This window comes from Pristiophorus japonicus, chromosome 4, assembly GCF_044704955.1.
Source record: "Pristiophorus japonicus isolate sPriJap1 chromosome 4, sPriJap1.hap1, whole genome shotgun sequence".
NCBI classification, from domain to species: domain Eukaryota; kingdom Metazoa; phylum Chordata; class Chondrichthyes; family Pristiophoridae; genus Pristiophorus; species Pristiophorus japonicus.
In genome coordinates this window covers 266,471,730-266,481,596 of record NC_091980.1, presented here as the reverse complement: position 1 = coordinate 266,481,596, position 9,867 = coordinate 266,471,730, and positions in this window count along the sequence as shown.

Below are 9,867 nucleotides of genomic sequence, written 5' to 3'. Positions count from 1 at the left end.
TGCCTGGAGCATAAGAACTGGCACTCCCTCCCTAAACCTCTACGCTTCTCTACCACTCTTTCCTCCTTTAAGATGCTCGTTAAAATCTTTAAACAAGCTTTTGATCATCTGCCTTAATTTCTTCTGTGGCTCAGTGTCAAATTTATTTGTTTGTCTGTAACACCATTGTGAAGCGCCTTGGGACATTTTACTACGTTAAAGGCGCTATATAAATAAAAGTTATTAATATACCAAAGTCTTGTTCACCCTCAGATTGATGCTAGTGCTGTTGGAAAGGGATTAAACGAATATGGCAGGGGGATTTAGGGAGACAGAGGGAAATAAAATGGGGGCAGAAGCAAAAGATAGAAAGAAGAAAAGTAAAAGTGGAGGGCAAAGAAACCAAAGGCAAAAATCAAAAAGGGCCACATTACAGCAAAATTCTAAAGGGACAAAGTGTGTTAAAAAGACAAGCCTGAAGGCTCTGTGCCTCAGTGCGAGGAGTATTCGTAATAAGGCGGAGAAATTAACTGCGCAGGCAGCTATTAACAAATATGATATAATTGGAATTACGGAGACAAGGCTCCAGGGACCAAGGCTGGGAACTCAACATCCAGGGGTATTCAACATTCAGGAAGGATAGACAGAAAGGAAAAGGAGGTGGGGTAACGTTGCTGGTTAAAGAGGAAATTACCGCAATAGTAAGGAAGGACATTAGCTTGGATGATGTGGAATTTGTATGGGTAAAGCTGCGGAATACCAAAGCGCAGAAAACGCTAGTGGGAGTTGTGTACAGACCACTAAACAGTAGTAATGAGGTTGGGGACAGCATCAAACAAGAAATTAGGAATGTGGGCAATAAAGGTACAGGAATTATCATGGGCGACTTTAATCTACATATAAATTGGGCTACCCAAACTGGTAGCAATACAGTGGAGGAGGATTTCCTGGAGTGTATTAGGAATGGTTTTCGAGACCAATATGTCGAGGAAGCAACTAGAGTGCTGGTCATCCTAGACTGGGTGATGTGTAATGAGAGAGGACTAATTAGCAATCTTGTTGTGCGAGGCCCCTTGGGGAAGAGTGACCATAATACGGTAGAATTCTTCATTAAGATGGAGAGTGACATATTAATTCAGAGACTAGGGTCCTGAACTTAAGGAAAGATAACTTTGATGGTATGAGACGTGAATTGGCTAGAATAGACTGGCGAATGATACTTAAAGAGTTGACGGTGGATAGGCAATAGCAAACATTTAAAGATCACATGGATGAACTTCAACAATTGTACATCCCTGTCTGGAGTAAAAATAAAACGGGGAAGGGGGCTCAACTGTGGCTAACAAGGGAAATTAGGGATAGTGTTAAATTTAGGAAGAGGCATATAAATTAGCCAGAAAAAGCAGCAAACCTGAGGACTGGGAAAAATTTGGCATTCAGCAGAGGAGGACTACAGGTTTAATTAGAAGGGGGAAAACAGAGTATCAGAGGAACCTTGCTGGGAACAAAAAATCTGACTGCAACAGCTTCTATAGATATGTGAAGAGAAAAAGATTAGTGAAGACAAATGTACGTCCCTTGCAGTCAGAATCAGGTGAATTTATAATGAGGAACAAAGAAATCGCAGACCAATTGAACAAATACTTTGGTTCTGTCTTCACTAAGGAAGACACATATAACCTTCCGGAAATACTAGGGGACCAAGGGTCTAGCGAGAAGGAGGAACTGAAGGAAATCCTTATTAGTCAGGAAATTGTGTTAGGGAAATTGATGGGATTGAAGGCCGATAAATCTCCAGGGCCTGATAGTCTGCATCCCAGCGTACTTAAGGAAGTGGTCCTAAAAATAGTGGATGCATTGGTGATCATTTTCCAACAGTCTATTGACTCTTGATCAGTTCCTATGGACTGGAGGTTAGCTAATGAAACACCACTTTTTTAAAAAGGAGGGAGAGAGAAAACCGGGAGCAGGTTACCTGACATCAGTAGTGGAAAAAATGTTGGAATCAATTATTAAAGATAATTTGCGCATTTGGAAAGCAGTGACAGGATCGGTCCAAGTCAGCGTGGATTTATGAAAGGGAAATCATGCTTGACAAATCTTCTAGAGTTTTTTGAGGATGTAACTAGTAGATGAACAAGGGAGAACCAGTGGATGTGGTGTATTTGGACTTTCAAAAGGCATTATACAAGGTCCCACACAAGAGATTAGTGTGCAAAATGAAAGCACATGGTATTGGGGGTAATGTATTGACGTGGATAGAGAACTGGGGGAGTCGGGATAAAAGGGTCCTTTTCAGAATGGCAGGCAGTGACTAGTGGGGTGCTGCAGGGTTCAGTGCTGGAACCCCAGCTATTTACAATATACATCAATGATTTAGATGAAGGAATTGAGTGTAATATCTCCAAGTTTGCAGATAGCACAAAGCTGGGTGGCGGTGTGAGCTGTGAGGAGGACGCTAAGAGGCTGCAGGGTGACTTGGACAGGTTAGGTGAGTGGGCAAATGCATGGCAGATGCAGTATAATGTAGATAAATGTGAGGTTATCCTCTTTGGTGGCAAAAACAGGAAGGCAGAATATTATCTAATTGGCAGCAGATTAGGAAAAGGGGAGTTGCAACAAGCCCTGGGTGCCATGGTACATCATTCATTGAAAGTTGGCATGCAGGTGTAGCAGGCGGTGAAGAAGGCAAATGGCATGTTGGCCTTCATAGCGAGAGGATTTCAGTATAGGAGCAGGGAGGTCTTACTGCAGTTGTACAGGGGCTTGGTGAGGCCTCACCTGGAATATTGTGTTCAGTTTTGCTCTCCTAACCCGAGGAAGGACGTTCTTGCTATTGAGGGAGTGCAGCGAAGGTTCACCAGACTGATTCCCGGGATGGCAGACTGACATATGAGGAGAGACTGTGTCATGTATCTTACATTATTATATGTAACTGTATCCCAACATGCTATACATGACTGTAATAAGATATGACCTGTAACCACCAGCATACCTTACCACCAGGGGTGCACTTGCAAGAGACAGGTATATAAGGACAGGTCTCAGGCAACTGCAGCATTCCAGAGCTGTGAAATAAAGGTGCAGGTCCAGAGTGACCTTGACTTCACTACATGCCTCGTGTAAATCTGTACTGAGGGGACAGGACTTTACAGTGGCGACGGGTTACGGGATTACAGAATCCACAGAATGGCGAACAACGGATCAGATGAAAAGTACAATGCGGGAGACAATTGGGAGGACTTTATAGAAAGGCTCCAGCAAAGCTTTGTAACCAAAGACTGGTTAGGTGACGATAAGGCAGACAAGAGAAGAGCCCATCTCTTGACCAGCTGTGGCTCGAAAACATACGCTTTAATGAAGGATCTGTTGGCACCCGAGAAACCAGCAAGCAAGTCGTTTGAAGACCACCTGAAGCCAGCGAGCAGCCTACACATGGCCAGACACAGGTTCTACAACTACAGACGCTGTGTGGGCCAGAGCATACCTGACTTCGTGGCGGAACTTCGGAGTTTGGCTAGTTTATGTGAGTTCTCCGATGAACTGAGGAGAGAAATGCCGAGAGACTTTTTCATTGAAGGAATAGGCCATGCAGGCATATTCCGAAAGCTCATAGAGACCAAGAACCTGACCTTAGAAGCAGCAGCACTGGTTGCACAGACATTCTTGGTAGGGGAAGAAGAAACGAGGTTGATTTACAATGCAGGTACGACAGCTAACGAAATATCGGAACAAGAAGTTCACAGCACTAAACAAGCTGCTACCCCCACACACAGACAAAACCGGGAGAACAGGTTCTCGACAGCAGGCAGAAGCCATCAAGGGCCACAGGAACGGCCGTTCACACCTCATCAACCCACAATGCGAGCAATCAACGACAAACTGAGAGAAGCTCAAGAGAGATCAGCCAGACGCAGCTCATTCATTGGAAACTCTTTGAACAATGGAACAGGTCTGTGCTGGAGCTGGGCACTCATCAAGGGGATGTCGATTTCAGCAGGCTGTTTGCAGAAATTGTGAATATACAGGGCATTGGGCCCGCATGTGCAAAAAAATGGCAGCTTGGCTGGTATACGAATCGGATGGGTCAGAAAGTGGACCAGAAGATGGTGGGGACAGTACCCGAGACACCGGTGTACAGCGGGTCAACACGATCAATGGCTGCTGCTCCTACAACAGGATGCCTCTGATAATGATGAGGGTCCTACTCAAGGGGATATCTGTCAACATGGAGCTGGATACGGGAGCGAGTCAATCTCTCATGGGCGCTCAACAATTTGAACAACTGTGGCCGCATAAAAGAGACAGACCAAAACTCACAAGGGTTGACACCAAACTAAGGACCTATACCAAAGAAATCGTACCAGTCCTCGGCAGCCCCATGCTCTCTGTCACACACAAAGGGACAGTGAACCGACTTCCCCTGTGGATTGTCCCCGGAGACCCCCCAGCACTGCTGGGGAGAAGCTGGCTGGCAAAACTAAACTGGAAATAGGATGATGTCCATGCCATGTCATTAGAGGAACTGACCTCCTGCTCAACAGTTATAAAGCGATTTGAACATCTCTTTCAGCCAGGTGTGGGCACTTTCAACGGGGCCAAAGTCAAAATCTACATCACACAGGATGCTAGACCGGTCCATCACAAGGCCAGAGCTGTACCCTATGTGATGAGGGAAAAGATTGAACACGAACTAGACAGGCTTCTGCGGGAAGGCATTATATCACCTGTGGAATTTAGCAACTGGGCAAGTCCCATCGTTCCAGTCATGAAGCCTGATGGATCCGTACGAATCTGTGGGGACTACAAATCTACCATAAACAGAGTCTCCCTACAGGACCAGTACCCGCTGCCCAGAGCGGAGGACTTATTTGCCACATTGGTTGGAGGTAAACTTTTCTCAAAATTAGACCTCACATCTGCGTATATGACACAAGAATTGACCAAGGAATCCAAGCTACTCACCACCATCAACACACATCGAGGCCTTTTCATGTACAATCGATGCCCATTCGGCATCAGGTCGGCAGCTGCCATAGTCCAGCGCAACATGAAGAGTCTGCTCAAGTCCATCCCGGGGACGGTTGTATTTCAAGACGACATACTTATCATGGGCAGGGACACCGACTCCCATCTCCGTAATTTGGAGGAAGTACTAAAGCGGTTGGATCGGGTAGGCCTACGAGTCAAGAAATCCAAGTGCCTGTTTCTTGCACCCGAGGTTGAATTTTTGGGCAGAAGGATTGCCGCTGATGGAGTCCGCCCAACAGAGTCCAAAACAGAAGCAATTCGCCTGGCACCCAGGCACCGGAATGTCTCAGAACTGCGCACCTTTCTCGGGCTACTCAATTACTTTGGGAACTTTATGCAGAACTTAAGCACACTGCTGGAGCCTCTCCATGTGCTACTCAGGAAGGGGTGCGATTGGTTTTGGGGGGACGCCCAGGAACGCGCCTTCAATAAGGCACACAACCTTCTGTGTTCCAACAGTGTTTTGACTTTCTTTGACCCAGGTAAAAAGCTAGTTCTCACATGCGATGCGTCAGCGTATGGGGTCGGGTGCGTTTTGCAACATGTTAATAGTGCGGGCAAATTACAACCAACCCATAGCTTATGCCTCCAGGTCATTTTCGCGGGCGGAGCGCGGGTACGGAATGGTACAGAAGGAGGCGCTCGCGTGCGTGTACGGTGTCAAAAAGATGCACCAATACCTTTTCGGGGCCAAGTTCGCGTTAGAAACCGACCACAAGCCCCTCACGTCCCTCCTATCCGAGAGCAAGGCAATAAACGCCAATGCCTCGGTGCGAATTCAATGGTGGGCACTCATGCTGGCGTCCTACGACTATACCATAAGGCACAGACCAGGCACAGACAACTGTGCCGACGCACTCAGCAGGCTACCCCTGGCGACCACAGAAGGGTCTGACGAACAGGACTGTGAGATAATCATGGCAATCAATGCCTTTGAGTCCACAGGTTCGCCCATGACGGCTCGCCAAATCAGAGCCTGGGCGGCCGGCGACCCCACGTTATCTTTAGTAAAAAGATGTGTCCTAACCGGTGACTGGGCAGAGGCTCGCGATGCCTGCCCCGAGGAATTAAAACCCTTTCACAGGCGCATGCATGAGCTATCACTACAAGCAGACTGCCTGATGTGGGGCAGCCGAGTAGTCATGCCTCTGCGAGGCAGAGAGGCATTTGTCCAGGAGCTCTACCGCGAGCACCCGGGGATCGTTCTCATGAAGGCCATAGCCAGATCCCACGTCTGGTGGCCTGGCATTGACGCGGACTTGGAGCTCTGCATCCGACGGTGCACCATTTGTGCCCAACTCAGCAATGCCCCCAGGGAGGCTCCACTGAGCCCCTGGCCCTGGCCTATCAAACCGTGGTCGCGGGTGCACGTAGACTATGTGGGCCCATTCATGGGCAAAATGTTCCTCGTAGTTGTAGATGCATTTTCAAAGTGGATCGAATGCACCATTTTAAACTCGAGCACAACCTCCACCACTGTGGAGAGCCTCGCAACCATGTTTGCAACACACGGAATCCATGACATATTGGTCAGTGACAATGGTCCGTGCTTCACCAGCACAGAATTCCAAGACTTTATAATTGACCACGGCATAAATCACGTCAAGTCGGCACCGTTCAAGCCGGCCTCCAACGGCTAGGCGGAGAGAGCAGTGCAAATCATTAAACAAGACATGCTTAAAATTCAAGGTCCCACGCTGCAGGGTCGCCTGTCGCGACTGCTGCTGGCATACAGATCTCGTCCGCACTCACTGACTGGGATCCCCCCCCCCCCGCGCAACTGTTGATGAAAAGGACTTTAAAAACAAGGCTCTCATTAATCCTCCCAGATATGCATGAAATCGTTGAGGCAAAGCGCCGTAAGCTGACTGAGTACCATGTCAGAAATTCGAGGGGGAGTTGGAATGAGATAGGGGACAAAGTGTTTGTACTAAACTATGACAGGGGTCCCAAATGGCTTGCAGGGACAGTAACGGGCAAGGAAGGAAACAGGCTACTGGTAGTACAAATGGACAATGGCAAAACCTGCCGGAGGCATGTAGACCAAGTCAAAAGCAGATTTACCAACAACACTGCGGAACCAGAGGCAGACTACAATGTGGAACTCGCACCACACCTGGTGGACAGACAGAGGGAACAACCTGAGGAAAGGGCAATCCCAACAGACAGCCCAGGCGAGTCAACAACAATCACACCAATAGAAACAGACAGCCCAGGCGAGATACCAGCAACCACACCCAAAGAAAAACAAACACCAAGGCAACCATCTGAACCACAACTCAGACGCTCCACGCGAGAGCATAGACCACCTGAGAGACTGAATTTATAAAGACAATAAGACCTTGGGGGAGGGTCATGTCATGTATCTTACATTATTATATATAACTGTATCCTAACATGCTATACATGACTGTAATAAGATATGACCTGTAACCAACAGCATACCTTACCACCAGGGGTGCACTTGCAAGAGACAGGTATATAAGGACAGGTCTCAGGCAAGTGCAGCATTCCAGAGCTGTGAAATAAAGATGCAGGTCCAGAGTGACCTTGACTTCACTACATGCCTCGTGTGAATCTGTACTGAGGGGACAGGACTTTACATAAATGTTTAGTTTTGGTCTGTGACGCATCGTCAGCTGGAATTGGTTGCGTGTTACAACAAGCCAATGAGTCGGGGAAACATAGAAACATAGAAACATAGAAAATACATGCAGGAGTAGGCCATTCGGCCCTTCGAGTCTGCACCATCATTCAATAAGATCATGGCTGATCATTCCCTCAAGTACCCCTTTCCTGCTTTCTCTCCATACCCCTTGATCCCTTTAGCCGTAGGGGCCATATCTAACTCCCTCTTGAATATATCCAATGAACTGGCATCAACAGCTCTCTGTGATAGGGAATTTCACAGGTTAACAACTCTCTGAGTGAAGAAGTTTCTCCTCATCTCAGTCCTAAATGGCCTACCCGTTATCCTTAGACTATGTCCCCTGGTTCTGGACTTCCCCATCATCGGGAACATTCTTCCCGCATCTAACCTGTCCAGTCCCGTCAGAATCTTATAAGTTTCTATGAGATCCCCTCTCATCCTTCTAAACTCCAGTGTATAAAGGCCCAGTTGATCCAGTCTCTCCTCATATGGCAGTCCCGCCATCCCGGGAATCAGTCTGGTGAACCTTCGCTGCACTCCCTCAATAGCAAGAACGTCCTTCCTCAAATTAGGAGACCAAAACTGAACACAATATTCCAGGTGAGGCCTCACCAAGGCCCTGTACAACTGCAGTAAGACCTCCCTGCTCCTATACTCAAATCCCCTAGCTATGAAGGCCAACATACCATTTGCCTTCTTCACTGCCTGCTGTACCTGCATGCCAACTTTCAATGACTGATGAACCATGACACCCAGGTCTTGTTACACCTCCTCCTTTCCTAATCTGCCGCCATTGGATAATATTCTGCCTTTGTGTTTGTATCCCCAAAGTGGATAACCTCACATTTATCCACATTATACTGCATCTGCCATGCATTTGCCCACTCACCTATCCTGTCCAAGTCACCCTGCAGCCTTTTAGCGTCCTCCTCACAGCTCACACCGCCACCCAGTTTAGTGTCATTTGCAAACTTGGAGATATTACACTCAATTTCTTCATCTAAATCATAAATGTATATTGTAAAGAGCTGGGGTCCCAGCACTGAGCCCTGCGGCACTCCACTAGTCACTGCCTGCCATTCTGAAAAGGACCCGTTTATCCCGACTCTCTGTTTTCTGTCTGCCAACCAGTTCTCTATCCACGTCAGTACATTACCCCCAATACCATGTGCTTTGATTTTGCACACCAATCTTTTGTGTGGGACCTTGTCAAAAGCCTTTTGAAAGTCCAAATACACCACATCCACTGGTTCTCCCTTGTCCACTCTACCAGTTACATCCTCAAAAAATTCCAGAAGATTTGTCAAGCATGATTTCCCTTTCATAAATCCATGCTGACTTGGACCGATCCTGTCACTGCTTTCCAAATGCGTTGCTATTTCATCTTTAATAACTGATTCCAACATTTTCCCCAGTACTGATGTCAGGCTAACCGGTCTATAATTACCCATTTTCTCTCTCCCTCCTTTTTTAAACAGGGGTGTTATATTAGCTACCCTCCACTCCATAGGAATTGATCCATAGGCGATAGACTGTTGGAAAATGATCACCATTGCATCCACTATTTCTATGGCCACTTCCTTAAGTACTCTGGGATGCAGACTATCAGGCCCCGGGGATTTATCGGCCTTCAATCCCATCAATTTCCCTAACACAATTTCCTGCTTTATTAGGCTATCTTTCGGTTCCTCCTTCTCACTAGACCCTCGGTCCCCTAGTATTTCTAGGTTATTTGTGTCTTCCTTCATGAAAATAGAGCCAAAGTATTTGTTTAACTGGTCCGCCGTTTCTTTGTTCCCCATTATAAATTCATTTGAATCTGACTGCAAGCGACCTACGTTTGTTTTCACTAATCTTTTTCTCTTCACATATCTATAGAAGCTTTTGCAGTCAGTTTTTATGTTCCCAGCAAGCTTCCTCTCATACTCTATTTTCCCCCTTCTAATTAAACTGTTTGTCCTCCTCTGCTGTATTACAAAATTCTCCCAGTCCTCAGGTTTGCTACTTTTTCTAGCCAATTTATATGTCTCTTCCTTGGATTTAACACTATCCTTAATTTCCCGTGTTAGCCACGGTTGAGCCACTTTCCCCATTTTATTTTTGCTCCACACAGGGATGTACAATTGTTGAAGTTCATCCATGTGATCTTTAAATGTCTGCCATTGTCTATCCACCGTCAACCCTTTAAGTATCACTCGCCAATCTAT